General features: G+C 38.7%; 1 long non-coding RNA gene across 1 annotated transcript in view; it reads right to left on the bottom strand.

Annotated features, from left to right (window-relative positions):
* Window positions 1-13,718, bottom strand: part of LOC307179511 — a 490,390-nt gene extending 476,672 nt beyond the window's left edge. The window contains exons 1-2 of the long non-coding RNA XR_013825417.1: window positions 12,950-13,718; window positions 452-627 (exon numbers count right to left, since the gene is read on the bottom strand). This is a non-coding gene — a long non-coding RNA (uncharacterized lncRNA). The remainder of the gene's footprint in view (window positions 1-451; window positions 628-12,949) is intronic.
* Between the last annotated feature and the right edge of the window lie 253 nt (window positions 13,719-13,971).

Consider the following 13,971-nt stretch of genomic DNA (forward strand, 5'->3'; position numbering starts at 1 on the left):
TGATTTTCAAGCAACAAAGTACCCCTAGAGTAAGAGACAAGCAACATGTAGACCAGTTCTTTAAAAACATGACAGAAACAATGAAGGCATGGCTGAAGCTCATCAACCTGTTAAGAAAGATGGAGGAAGACACTTTCTTCCACTGTAAAGATGGCAGAGCCCATAAACTCAGGACACACTTGACAGCAAACTGAATATAACCAGAGCATGCCAGATTTGCAGAATGCCATTATTCATGCACTGGTTCTACAGCAGTTACTAACAGTAAGTTATTGAGAGTAGTAGGTCGTTCTCATCTTCTCATCATCCCCTAACAGTTTAACGGTGAAAGGAAACATGATTTTAAGGATTTCTTTAAGATGGAGAAAGAACTGACTTCTGTTAAATTATAAAGGAGATGATTAAGGACCAAATGGGAGAATATGCTGAAGCAGACTTAAAGACAACTTACCGTCCTGGCAAAGCTGGAGTTCCTCTCCCTTGTAATTTGTAGACAGAGTTCCTGAGACTTGACCAAAGCACCAGCTGCCTTTCATTTCCTCAAGCTCTGCTCTCACTGTATAAACCCGGTGATGGAAAAGGCAGTTTTCCAATGGATCACGAATAGATAGCAGCCATTTGGAAGTACTGCAAGGAAAAGAAAGGAGTGTTAGTGACAAAGTATTTATATTTATATTTCTTCAGAGTCTTCTAATTTTAAGACATTGCTTTAGGTAAACTATGCAAACTTATTATTTCCAATTCTTCTTTCCTAATAATTTTAGATGTGGCTGAATGGCCCTAGATTTGAAGAGATGGTCAGTTATAACGTGTCCAGTAAATCTTTCTTCCTTCATGTCAAAGGTAAAAGTAATAACATTGATTGAAAACCTAATATGTGTCAGGGTTTTATATGAGTTTACTCTTTTTGGTCTCACTACTATTCTTAGGGTGCACATTATTTTAAAGAGAAATGGCAGCCAGGGAGATGATATGAGTAACAAAAACATGTCACTTGTAGGTCTTGCAGGAGAATTATGAAACCAGTTGTCTCTCACTCTAAGTTGAATAGGCTTTCAACTTTATCATTTAGCCAGAAAAAGGTTGAAATGTGTGCTACAGGAATAGTTAATTCACTTTAAAATAAACTCTCATGTATTAATTATAGGACTTTTCACAATTGAAGCATGCTTTTAAACTGGCATTTTAATATGAACCTTCCAAATTAATCAATTAGTGCCTTACAGACTCAACCCTTGTAAACCAAACATTGAGCAAATCTTATCTCTCAAGATTAATTTATATGGTTTGTCCAAAGTATTATATACCACAAAATCATATTTAAGAGTGGGTATTCAAAGAAAAGAATGCTATTGCTTTATTTATAGGATAACCCAAATAAAGTAAACCTGATTAGAAGAAATGATTTAGGAGGTATTAGGTTATGATAGTAATGTTCTGAACTTAGAATCAGTAGCACAGGCTTGAAACTTAGCTTTACCATGAATGAGGTATCCTCAGAAAACTCAGTCAAAATTGTTGAACTTCAGTTTCCTCACCTGAAAATTGAAGGTAATAACGACCTACCTGCAACATTGTTATAGATGAAAAAACATATAGTAGAATAAATATTTCATAGTAGGTACAGGACTGTGTTAATAAAATAATTAGGACAAAGTTCATTAGAAATCTATGAAAATCCTCCTTGATTATACCTTTCTAAGTTTTACTCATTTAACACATTTTTGCTGAGTGTCAACATTTATCAAGTGCATTAGTCTGTAGAGCTGCCATAACAAAATACCACAGACTGGATGGCTTAAACAACAAAAACTTATTTCTCAGAGTTCTGGAGGCTGGAAGTCCAAGATCAAGATGCTGGTTGGTTTGATTTCTCCTGAAGCCTCTTACTTTGGCCTACACGTGGCCCCCTTTCTGCTGTGTCCTCATATACATATAGCTTTTCCTCTGTGTACATATATCTCTGGTGTCTCTTCCTTTTCTTATAAGGACATCAGTTAGATTGAATTTAGGCCCACCCAAATGACTTCATTTAACCTTAATTACCACTTTAAAGTCCCTATCTCCAGATACAGTCACATTCTCAGATACTGAAGGTTAGGACTTTCACATATAAATTTTGTGAGGACATGATTCAGCCCATAACACCAAACATTTTAGGGTAGGGAATTGACTAAAACTACATGCAAAACAAACGTGTTACTTGACCTCAAGGAATCTTAGTCTGGTGGAGGTATAGATGAATTAAAAGGATATTATAACACCATGTGATAAATGACCTTAGGGAAATCATGGGGTGCATGAAAGCAGTGAGTGAAAACATTCTATTCAGATTTGGGGATCAAGGAAAGATAACCAAGGAATTTCTTCTAAATTGCCAACTGACATAGAAATAGAAGTCAGATTTGCAAAGATGAAAGAGGTAAAGGGTACCCCAGGCACAGGAGACAATCTGTGCAAAGTCACAGAACTGAGAATTTGTGTTTAGGGAACTTAAGTGAGCTGAAGTGTGGGAGGAAGAGAAAAGAAGAATATGCAGAGATTTACAAAGCATGGTGCAGTCATAATGCTCCTTTCTAGCTAAATCAGAACTTTTGACCTAATCCTAAGGGCACTGAGAACCTCATAAAATAGTGTTAGATAAGAGGGACACATTAGCAGTTTTGTATTTTAGAAAGATTTGTAATGTAGGAAATGAGCTGATGAGAGACAAAAACGAAATCAAGAGATGAAATTCCTCCAATGCACCAGTTATCATGGTCTGGGACATGGAAATATCAAAAGGGATGAAAAAGTAAATTTGTGAGCGACTTGTGGGGTAGAATTTATACTTAGATTGGTTGAGGAGGGATGAGAGAGAGTATGGAAGAGTCTAAGATGTCTGCCAAGCTTTTGACTTGAGTTCATGAGTGGGGGGGAGTAATATTGCTTGGAAGGAGGGTTAAAGTGAATGGGAGGTTTTAGAGTGGAAGGATACATTGTGTTTAGATGTACTGCTTTTCAGATGGATATCTTATTGGAGATGTCAAAGACAGCAGTTTCTATGGGGTCTGGTTGCTGCTAATTGCATTTTGGTAAACGATCTTCAACCAAATTCAGCTCTATTATTTCTAAGGTAAAATTCACTTATGTCAACTCTTTATTTTTGTAAGACAAAACTAATAACTACTAGTTTTCTTTTACCTACTTTGGAGAAATTATGGATTACAAGAGGTAACTGGATTGGTCTTTTTGACCATTATTTCATGAATCTTTAGACATTAGTTCAGCTTAAAATATGTCTGTGCATGTAGTAAAATATGTTTATCCCATGATGAAAGATGCAAGTAGACAGTCCAAGAAAATTTATGTAGGGAAGTCTCATTTGTTGTTGTTAAGAACAACTTGAATAAAGTCCAAAACCATGCATTTAAGAAAACTAAAACAGAAAAAAAAATTGATTTAAGAACACAAACACAAATTATTCAATAAAAAAGAAACAACCTGATATAAAAATGGGCAAAAAATCTGAATAGACATTTCTCTAAAGAAGAGACACAAATGGACATAATTACATAAAAACTGGCTCAACACCACTAATCATTAGAGAAATGCAAATTAAAACCACAATGAAATAATACTATACACCATTAGGATGGTTATTATTAAACACATGCACACACACGCACACGCGCACACACACACACACACACACACACACAAACCCAGAAAATAGCAAGTGTTGACAAGGCCGTGGAGAAATTAAAACCCTTGTACATTGCTGGTAGGAATGCAACATGGGGCAGCAGCTTCAGAAAACAGTATGACAGTGCCTCAAAAAAATTAAACATTGAATTACCATATGTTCCAGCAATTTCATTTCTGGGTATATACCCAAAAGAATTGAAAGCAGGGACTTGAGCAGATGTTTGTACACCCATGTTCATAGCAGCATTGTTCACATTAGTCAAAAGAATGGAAAAAAACAAATATCCACCTATGGATGAATAGATAAACTGTGGAATATGCATAAAATATTTTATATTATTTATTTTTTATTTTGTATTTTATATTATTTAACCATAAAACAAATGCCATTCTGATACATGCTACAAAATACATGAACAGTGTGCAAACTGAAATAAGCCAGTCACAAAAGGACAATTACTGCATGATTCCATTACATTAGGTATCTGGAAGAGTCAAATTCATAAAGACAGAAAGTAGAATGGTGGTTGTCAGAGTCAGAGGAGAGAGGAATGAGGAGTTATTTTTTAATGGGTACAGAGTTTCAGTTTTACAAGATGAAAAGTACTGGAGATGGACGGTGGTAATGGCTGCATAGCAATGTGAATGTGATTAAAGCCACTGAACTGTACACCTAAAAATCATTAGAATGATAAATTTTTCCAAAATTTCAAAAAACTTTAAAATAATTGTATAGTATTTCCTTTACTTATGGATTAAATTTAAAAGCAAAAATCTCAGTTTGTCATACAGCAAGTATATGGTATCAACACTCCATGATACAATCAGCAATAGTGAATGCTATCAATGCATCAGAAGGTCACATTACCCTGCAAGGTGTTTATGTGATATACATATGTTAAAAACAATATTATGAAATAAATGTTAACTTTTCAGCACAGATGGAGAGTTATAAACCCTGGGATCTTCTCTGTCCCCACTAACAGAAGCACAACAATTATCAACAGATGCTGAGATTAGAACTTACTAAGACTTGGGTGCAAAAAAATAATAATAATAAAATAAAAGTCAATTTATAAACAATATTGTTATGTCTGCAATTTATATATTTCAGAGGATATTTAGAAAAAGCCCCATGGTAATGAGTTTCAATACATCAAAGCAGAAACAAACACATATTTTCACAGTGTCTTGGAGAATAATACAAATAAATTATTACAAAATGAGGAAAAAATTGATTGCACTGATACTCCTTGGAGCTGCTGTTTCTTTCTGGTTAATTCCATTTATTACATGAAGTTGCTTGAAACTTCTTAAAATTCTGTTTAATATTAGCTTGTTAAATATTCATAAATATTTTAGAATTCGGTTATTGCTTTCTTCAGATCCATAACCTTGCTTTAATAGCCCACGTATATTCACATCCACTTTAGCAAACACATTACATTGTGTCATTAAGTTACACAATGAGTATAATTGCTCTACTTCTACTGATTCTCTCCTAGGTGTAATTCATCAGCTAAGAATCTTCTCTCAGAGTCTCAGAGTCTGGAAAGCCTCCTGGTATCTGAAGGGATCAAGCCAGGTGAAAGTCACCATATCCCTCCCAACATCTTAACTATTTATTACCTTGCTCCAGCAGGAGGTCAGGGTTTTTTCTGAAGACACTGTCAATCTGACTTGAATCAGAAGAAACCTCAGAGCTCACTCTCAGTTAAAGGAGGCCAAATGCCCAATGGCTGAGGAGAGTTCCAAGGAGCTTCACAGCCTCATTAGGGTATAAATGGGATTTCCTGATCCAAATTTGCACATAAAAAGTCAACTCACTTAAACAAACAAACAAAACATTTCTTGATTATGTGCTTCAAATCCTTTAGATTCACCTCTTTAGATTTCCTGCTTCTTCCTGACATCTGACTATGCCATTTTCACAAATTCTTAGTATGTCCTCAAGAGACCAAAAAGAAAGGATAATATGAAACTCAAATGATTGTTTTGTACTTTAGCTGCAGTCAGAAATTAGTGTGAACGGAACTTGAAACTGTTGGCAAAATGATAATTTGGGAGCATCAGGGATTTCAGTTTCCTTGACACCCCCTCATATATACCTTACTATCCCCAAATGTTTTTCCCAAACAGCCAGTGGAATTGAAACACCTGCAGCCTGGTACTTCCTTGGTGGTCCAGTGGTAAAGAATCCGCCTTCCAATGCAGGGGACAGGGGCTCAATCCCTGGTAGAGGAACTAAAATCCCACATGCCACAGGGCAACTAAGCCTTCGCGCCACAACTACCGAGCGCCTCAACTAGAGAGCCCACGTGCTCTGGAACCCTCGTGCCACGACTAGAGAGAATCCCATGAACAGCAACAAAGAGCCCGTGTGCTGCACCGAAACATTCTGCATACCTCAACAAAGATACTGAGTGCCACAACTAAGACCAGACGCAGCCATAAAAATAAAATAAATAATTAAATTAAATAAATATTAAAAAATAAAAACCTGCATTCACTATTTGTTACTTGTTAAAAGTGGTCTTCTCTTTGAGGTGTATATCCTGTGCATGAGAGACATGAAATGTCCACTTGGGAATCCAGGCAGGGGCTGTGTTAGGGAGATGAAATAAGAATATTAGTGAATCTCTTGGGTATTGTATCAAGTAAAGTAACTAGTTTGATTCTCAGGACGCCTGTGAAGGACTACGTGACTGCAGATAAGCCTTATAAACTCTATCTCATTTTCCTTAACAGTAACATTTAAATCTACAAGCATCCCCCAAATCTCTTCTTCCATTCAGTGCTGTACCCAATGTTTGAATGTGTAAGGCCAAGACAGAGCTATCATCCAGGTGACAGTCTAGACACACAGATCATCAAACTCTAATGTGTATGAATATCCCTGGGGAACTTGCTATATATGAATATTCCTGCAGAACACAGACAAATTCTGATCTAGAGATGTCAGAAATAGCTGATTTCTCCTTCTAAAAAAACATTGAATTTTTTTATTATTTAAAAACCTTGTTTTGCTCCGTATGTCCTGATCAAGTATGTGCCTGTCAATGATTTTAGGTCATCTCTTTTCTGCATTGCCATGCTGTGACCAAGGCAGTAGAAAAATTTCCCTTAAGCATTCCGTACTGTACCTAAAAATGAAAGGCGCCTCATTTTGTCATAGCCACATGCCTACCATGTATGACAATGGTATATATTGGTGATCACTTTAATCAAAGAGGGTGCTTTTAATTTTTGTTCTTCTGAGGATACTGACTGAAGGTTATGTATATTTTTCACTCCAAATTCTAAATACGATCTTACCATGCCTCTTCTGAAAGTCCCTTAGTTACTACCCAATTATTATACCAATGTTTTTCAAATTTTGGCTAGGGAGGATCCTCAGGGAGTACCGGCCAGAAACGTAGTTGGAGACAGACCTTCAGTTGTGCCAGTCTCCCTTTCCCTCAAACCCCCACCCAACTACGTGCACATACACACACACACACACACAACTAGAAAACTGCAGTTTTAACCTGGTTTTGCTTACTGGATTTCCAAAGAAAATTTTGATTGGGTTTCAGAACTAATCAAAGACAGAATCAAAGCATCAGGTTTACTCTCTCTGACACGAAACACAAGTTCTATTATCAACCATCTCCATATATCTTGTCAGGTTTGCCTGTCCCCACTTCTCCATGTATCCACCTACACAGAATTACTTGCAGTTCCCTGGATGTGACACACTTTTGAAAATCTGAGCCTGTTTCCTGTTTCTCATGTAGTTCCTTCCTGTGATATACTAGCTAGCTCACTGCTACTCGTCTCCCAGGACATAGAAACATTTTAAGGCTATATTTGGGACTCCTTTTCTGGGATTCCACAGATTTTTGTGAATAATTTTGCCATAACCCAAACTTCAGTATACTATAATCATAGGTTTACCTCTTGATATCTATATCATTCATGGAAAAGAGAGCCCTTTGAGGGCAGATACCATGTCTCCGTGTCTGTTATATGCATTTTAGTTTTAAATTTCCAGTACCTAACACCTTGCTGGATACATGATATGTGCTAGTGCTTGTTTACAAAATAGATAGAAATATAAAACAATTTCTTTTTCATTTACTCTCTTTTAATGTGTTATTAATGCTTCTAGCTTTCTTTTTTATTTCTTAAAGACAAGATACTAGCAAAACCAGTACATTCAGACAAACAAATTCAGAAGATTACTTGGATTTTGTTAGAGATAAAATAAAAGAATTTAGGTCAAATAACATGTAAATCTTTGAAAGGATCTGGCAATACTTTAGGCTTTGCTAAATTAAGGTTTTGTTGTTGTTGTTGTTCTGTTCTGTTTTTACAGCTATTTAGAAATCAGGTGGAGGATGTAGTTTTAGCTTAAGAATGTTCAGCAGTTCCCTACTCACCTCAAGATAAAATCAAACATTCTTCTGCCCTGAAAACTCAGCTCTTTGAAATTGAGATCTTTCCCCATTCAAATACCATGAGATTCTACATCTTTCTACAAACTTAAGATCCAGACATAATTGGTCCTAATTTGGTCAACACCTACTAATACCTCAAGACCCAGTTCAAATGGTTATTAATTATACAGCCTGTCTTGGTAAATATGTTCTGTTAAAGTACTCGCCTGACCTGGTAATTTTAGGTCTCCCCTCTTCCTCATTGACATGAAGCCATCAAGGCAGTTTGAAAATTTCCCTTAAACACATCCATGACTTACCTGAAAATAAAATATGCATCATTTTGTTGTAGTGACTAATACATGACTAATACACCCCACTATATGTGAGGATGTTAAACACTGGCTATCATTTGAACAAAATAGGATACTTCTCTCAGTAATTTTATTATTTAAATTATTGTTGAGTGAAACTGATTTATTTCTTTCATCATTCTATGAATTTTAGCACCTGTATAGAATCATGTATACTACAAATGGGACAAAGAACAGTTCCATCGTTTCCAAAAGACTACTTCAGGTTATCCCTTTACAGTCTCACCTTTCCCCCAACCCTAACCCTTGGCAACTGCTGACCTGTATTCTACCTCTACAGTTTTATTTTTTTGATTCCATATAAATGGAATCATAAAATATATAACCTTTTGAAACAGGTACTTTTTTCAATCAAAATAATCTCTTTGAGATTCATTCAAGTTGTTGCATATATTAATATCCCACTCCTTTTTATTTCATAATCGACGTCCATTGTAGATGTACCAGAGTTTGTTTATCCATTTATTCATTAAAGGATATTTGGATTGTTTCCAGTTTTGGGCAATTACAACTAGAGCTGCTATAAATTTTTATGTATGGGTTGTTGCATTAATATAAGTTTTCATTTTTATAGGATTAATACCCAGGAGTCGATTTCTGGGTCATATGGTAAGTGTATGTTAAAATTTATAAAAACTGTGTAAATGTTTTCCAGAGTGGTTGTACCATTTTGCATTCTCATCAGGAACTTATGAGAGTTCCACCTGCTCCTCACCCTTGTCTATAATTAACACTAGCAGAATATTTTTAGCCTTTCTAATAGGTGTGCAATGGTATGTCATCATGCTTTTAATTTACATTCTCCTAATGACTAATTAAATTTAAAATCTTTATTATAGGGATATTTGATATACATAATCCTCTTTAGTGAATTACCTATTCAGGTTGTTTGGTCATTTGTTGCTTTTTTCCTCGCCAATACTGCCTTTGAAAATTTTAAACAGCTTTATTGAGATATAATTGATATACCAAGGACTGCATATATTTAGTGTATATAATTTGATGAGTTTGGACACGTGTATACACCTGTGAAACAATCACGACAATCAAGGTAACAGACATAGCCATCACCTCCAAGGTTCCTTTGTGTCTTGTGATGGTTAATTTTATGTGTCAAATTCATTGCACTAAAGGATGCCCAGATATCTGGTGAAACGTTATTTCTGGGTGTGTCTGTGAGGGTGATTCTGGAAGGGATTAGCATTTTAATCAGTCAACTGAGTAAAGAAGATCCTCCCTTATCAATGTGGGCAGGCATCATTCAATCCATTGAGGGCCTGAATAATACAAAAAAGAAAAGGCAAATTCTTTTTCTCTCTTCTTGAGCTCGAATGCCCATCTTCTCCTGATCCTGGACTTTAGAGGTCCTGATCTTGGGCCTTCAGACAGGGAGTTACACCATAGGCTCCTGTGGTTTTCAGGCCTTTGGACTTAGACTGAATTATACCACTAGCTTTTCTGGTTCTCCAGCTTGCAGATGGCATATCCTGAGCCTCCATAATTTCATGAGCTAATTCCCATAATAAATCTCCTCTTCCATATCTTTATATATCCTATTGGTTCTGTTTCTGTAGAGAACCATGACTAATACAAGCCCCCTCTTTTAAATATTTCTGTGGTACAAATATAACATGAGATCTATCCTCTTAATATTGAAGTGCATAATACAGTGTTGTCAGCTATAGATACAATATTGTACAGCAGATCTCTAGAACTTACTCATTTTGCATAACTGAAACTTTGTACCCATTAAATAACTTCCATTTCCCTTCCCCCAGACCCTGACAATCACAATTCTATTCTCTACTTCTACGATTTTAACTATTTTAAATACCTAATATTGTATAAGTGGAATCATGCAGTATTTGTCCTGTGACTGCCTTATTTCACTTGCAATAATGTCCTTCAGGTTCATCCATGTTGCTGCAAATGACAGGATTTCCTTCTTTTTAAGGCTGAATACTCCTCCACCGTATGCAGAGTATATCACATCTTCTTTATTCATTCATCTGTCAATGAACACTTGGGTTGCTCTGATACCTTGGCTATTGTAAATAATGGTATGATGGCTATGGAAGTACAGATGTTTCCTTGAGACACTGATTCCAATTTTTTTTCATATATGTATCCAGAAATGGGATGGCTGGATCATATGATAGCTTTATTTTTAATTTCTTGAGGAACTTCCACGCTGTTTTTCATAGTGGTTGCACCGTATTACATTCCTACCAACAGTGTATAAGAGTTCCAGTTCCTTCACATCCCTGACACACGTTTATCATTTTTCGTTTGTTTTTTATTAATAGCCATCCTAACTGGTGTGAAATGATATGTCATTATGTTTTGATTTGCATTTTCCTGATGATTTGTGACACTGCACACCTATTATTTAATGGTGGCCATTTGTGTGTCTTCGGAGGAATATCTTTTCAAATCTTTTGCCTATTTTTAAATTCGGGTTATTGTTATTATTTTTTATATTGTGTTGTAGGAGTTCCTTATACATTTTTAATATTAACCCCCAGCCCTAAAAAAGAATGAAATTCTGCCGTTTGCAACAACCTGGATGGACCTAGAGGGATTATGCTTAGTGAAATAAGTCAGAGAAAGACAAATACTGTATGTTATCACCTATGTGTGAAATCTAAAAAATCAAACAATCATGAATATAACAAAACAGAAACAGACTCACAGATATAGAGAACAAACTAGTGGTTACCAGTGGGGAGAGTGAAGGTGGGAGGGGCAATATAAGGGTAGGGGATTAAGAGTTTGAAACTACTATGTATAAAATAAATAAGTTACAAGGATATATTGTACAGCACAGGGAATATAGCAAATATTTTATAATAACTTTAAATGGAGTGTAATGTATAAAAATATTGAATCACTATGTTGTACACTTGAAACTAATATAACATTGCAAATCAACTACACTCCAATTTAAAAAATTGAATAAATAAAAATAAGCATAGATTCAGATATGACCAGAAAGCTTTAGAAACAACATGTCACAGTAAGAAGGTCCCTTCCTACTGAGAAATGGATGATCATAAATAAGCCCTTGTGGGTCAGGATATATGGAAAGACATTTGGTTTCACCTGCAAGAGTCTGAGGATGACTCACTGTTTTCAATATTCTGGCTCACAAGGTACCAAAACCTCCTGGCAATCAGGAAGCTGATGCCCTAGACCAGATATAAGCCCTAGCAACTGACCCTTCAGTAGAAACAGCAGATCGGATATGTAGAAAGAATGGCTACCACAGCACCCAGATGGGATGACATATTGCCAAGGATGCTAACTTGCCCTTTATATACAGTGAGTTGGTTAATGTAATTATAGCGTGTCCTTTGTGTTCTAAACAATGCCCAAGGCAACTGCGAATTGAATCTGGGGCCATCCGCCAGAACTCCCAACTTGTAAAGGATTGGCAAATTGATTATATTGGCCCATTTCCTCCAAATGAGGTTTTTAAGTATGTCTTGATTTTTGTGGACACCATGTTTGTCCTAACCCAAGCTTTCCCCTGTTGCCAAGCAAACTAGGCTACCCACATTAGGGCATTACAGAAGCTAAGTACCATGAGTACATTCTCATGGAATAGACAGTGATTAGGGGTCACATTGTAAGCGTCATGGCATGCAAGCCTGGGCAAAAAAACATGAAAGGAAATGGAGTTTCCATCTCTGCTATAACCCATAGGCAGCAGGGTTGATAGAATGGAAGAATGGAATATTAAAGCAGCAGATTAAATTAGTAAAAAGTAAAGCCACTTTGGCCTGCTGGACCAGCATAGGTACCAGGCTTTCGTACATCTGAATAACCAACCAGTAGAGCCTGTTACCTCATATATCAGACTGGGAACCCCTGCCAAGACATTCAACACTGTAAAGATACAGAAATCATGGGAGACAGCCAGCGACCTGACTCATGTTATGGATCAACCTGTTCTACTGCTGAGAACACCGAGCCCCGTTACACCTGGGAAAGGCGTTTTCTACTGTAATTTGCAGTGGGATGTCTCACAGGGATGGTGCAGCCAGAGAGCCGCCAAACGAGCCGCTTTCATGCAAGTGAAACCCCTGGCTGACCACTCAGGGCACATTCTGGAAGAGGAGTGAAAGAGGAGCTCATATAACAGCTAATTCCGAGGAATAAAGTGTTGGAGAAGGTCATCCAGATGACGTGACCGTTGGCCGACCTGCGAGCTGGAGCTGGGAATTCGGTGTTCCTCACCCCTCCCCTGTCCTGGGAATGTACCTTCTGCCCACCATTCCCACAGCTGGAGTCGTTTCAGTGAAATAGCCTTGGGAGAGTAACTGAGAGGGTGTACGTGACTGAACTCTCTTAAGGCCTCTCTATTAACTGTCAAGATTCTGCGGGCAGGTGCAGATACCTACTTGTCTCGCAGTCTCCCAACACGAGTCTCTTGGGTAAGTTCCCTTGCTTATTTAAAGGGCCACCTACCAATTCGGAGTGGGCTGCCTCTTTCCTCAGTCACTCCTGAAGCTCCATGTCCAGGCTCCAGTTCGTGAACTAACAGGGAAGACAGACTGGACCAGGCCCAGGAGTGGCTGAGAGGCCTTGGCTGTGGTGTGCACTCCTTGGGCTGGCCGGCTAGTCGCGGGCTTGTGCGCGGCAGTGGAGGCCAGTGACAGGGGTCTGCTGTAGCTACAGGTGTAGCTGTGGGCACAGGCGACAGCCCTGGGTCTGGAGCCTGGGATCCGAGCCTCGTCAGCGTCCGCGAGCATCTCGTCAGGTTCTCGTCTGTGCCGCCAGCGCTCGGGCTAGCTGTGAGCATGCGCACAGCGGAGGAGGCGGGTGGCGGGAATCCCGCCACATCCGGGAACCCTGCCACATCCGGGAACCTGAGCGGTCGTCGGAGGCTAAAGTGCCTCCTGAAGAGGCAAGATGGCTGCAAGTGCGGGCTCCCAGCGCCGGACCGTCCATGGTGGCTCTGGCAGCTGGGGAGGAGGAGGACAGAAGCGGGTAGAGACTCAGTCACTGTCATCTGTAAACGCTAGAAAACCTGTGGAGTCCTCAGCGGCAGGAGTGGTCTGGGTCTGTGATGGCTGCTCTAGCCGCTATTTTCCTCAGTGAGGAAAACTGCTGGTGTCTTCTGCAGAGCAGACCGCTGGGTCCACAGTGAGGTCCTCAGTAATGAAAGCTTCAGGGGTCCACTGGCATCTGCAGCAGCTGTTGAGGCCCTCGGAGGCAAAGGGTATTGGAGTCCGTGGCGGAGCAGGTGACCGGGAATTGTGGGCGCGCTGCCGGGGGCTGGTATCCGTGGCCTCTGCTTTCCTCCTTGCTTCGAGCTGTCTAGAGACAGCTCGGCTGTGCCAGTCGCTGGGTGGGATGAAACCAAAGGCCGTCCTCCTGCAGGGCCCTGGCAGGCTGGGAAGCTGGTTGCTCTTCCTGTTCTCCTTTTCCTGGTGAAGGGAATTCTCTGGGGTCTGAGAGTTCCCTGTCAGCGCCAAGCAGTCCCAGCC

This window comes from Stenella coeruleoalba (assembly GCF_951394435.1).
Source record: "Stenella coeruleoalba genome assembly, chromosome: 20".
In the NCBI taxonomy this organism is placed as follows: domain Eukaryota; kingdom Metazoa; phylum Chordata; class Mammalia; order Artiodactyla; family Delphinidae; genus Stenella; species Stenella coeruleoalba.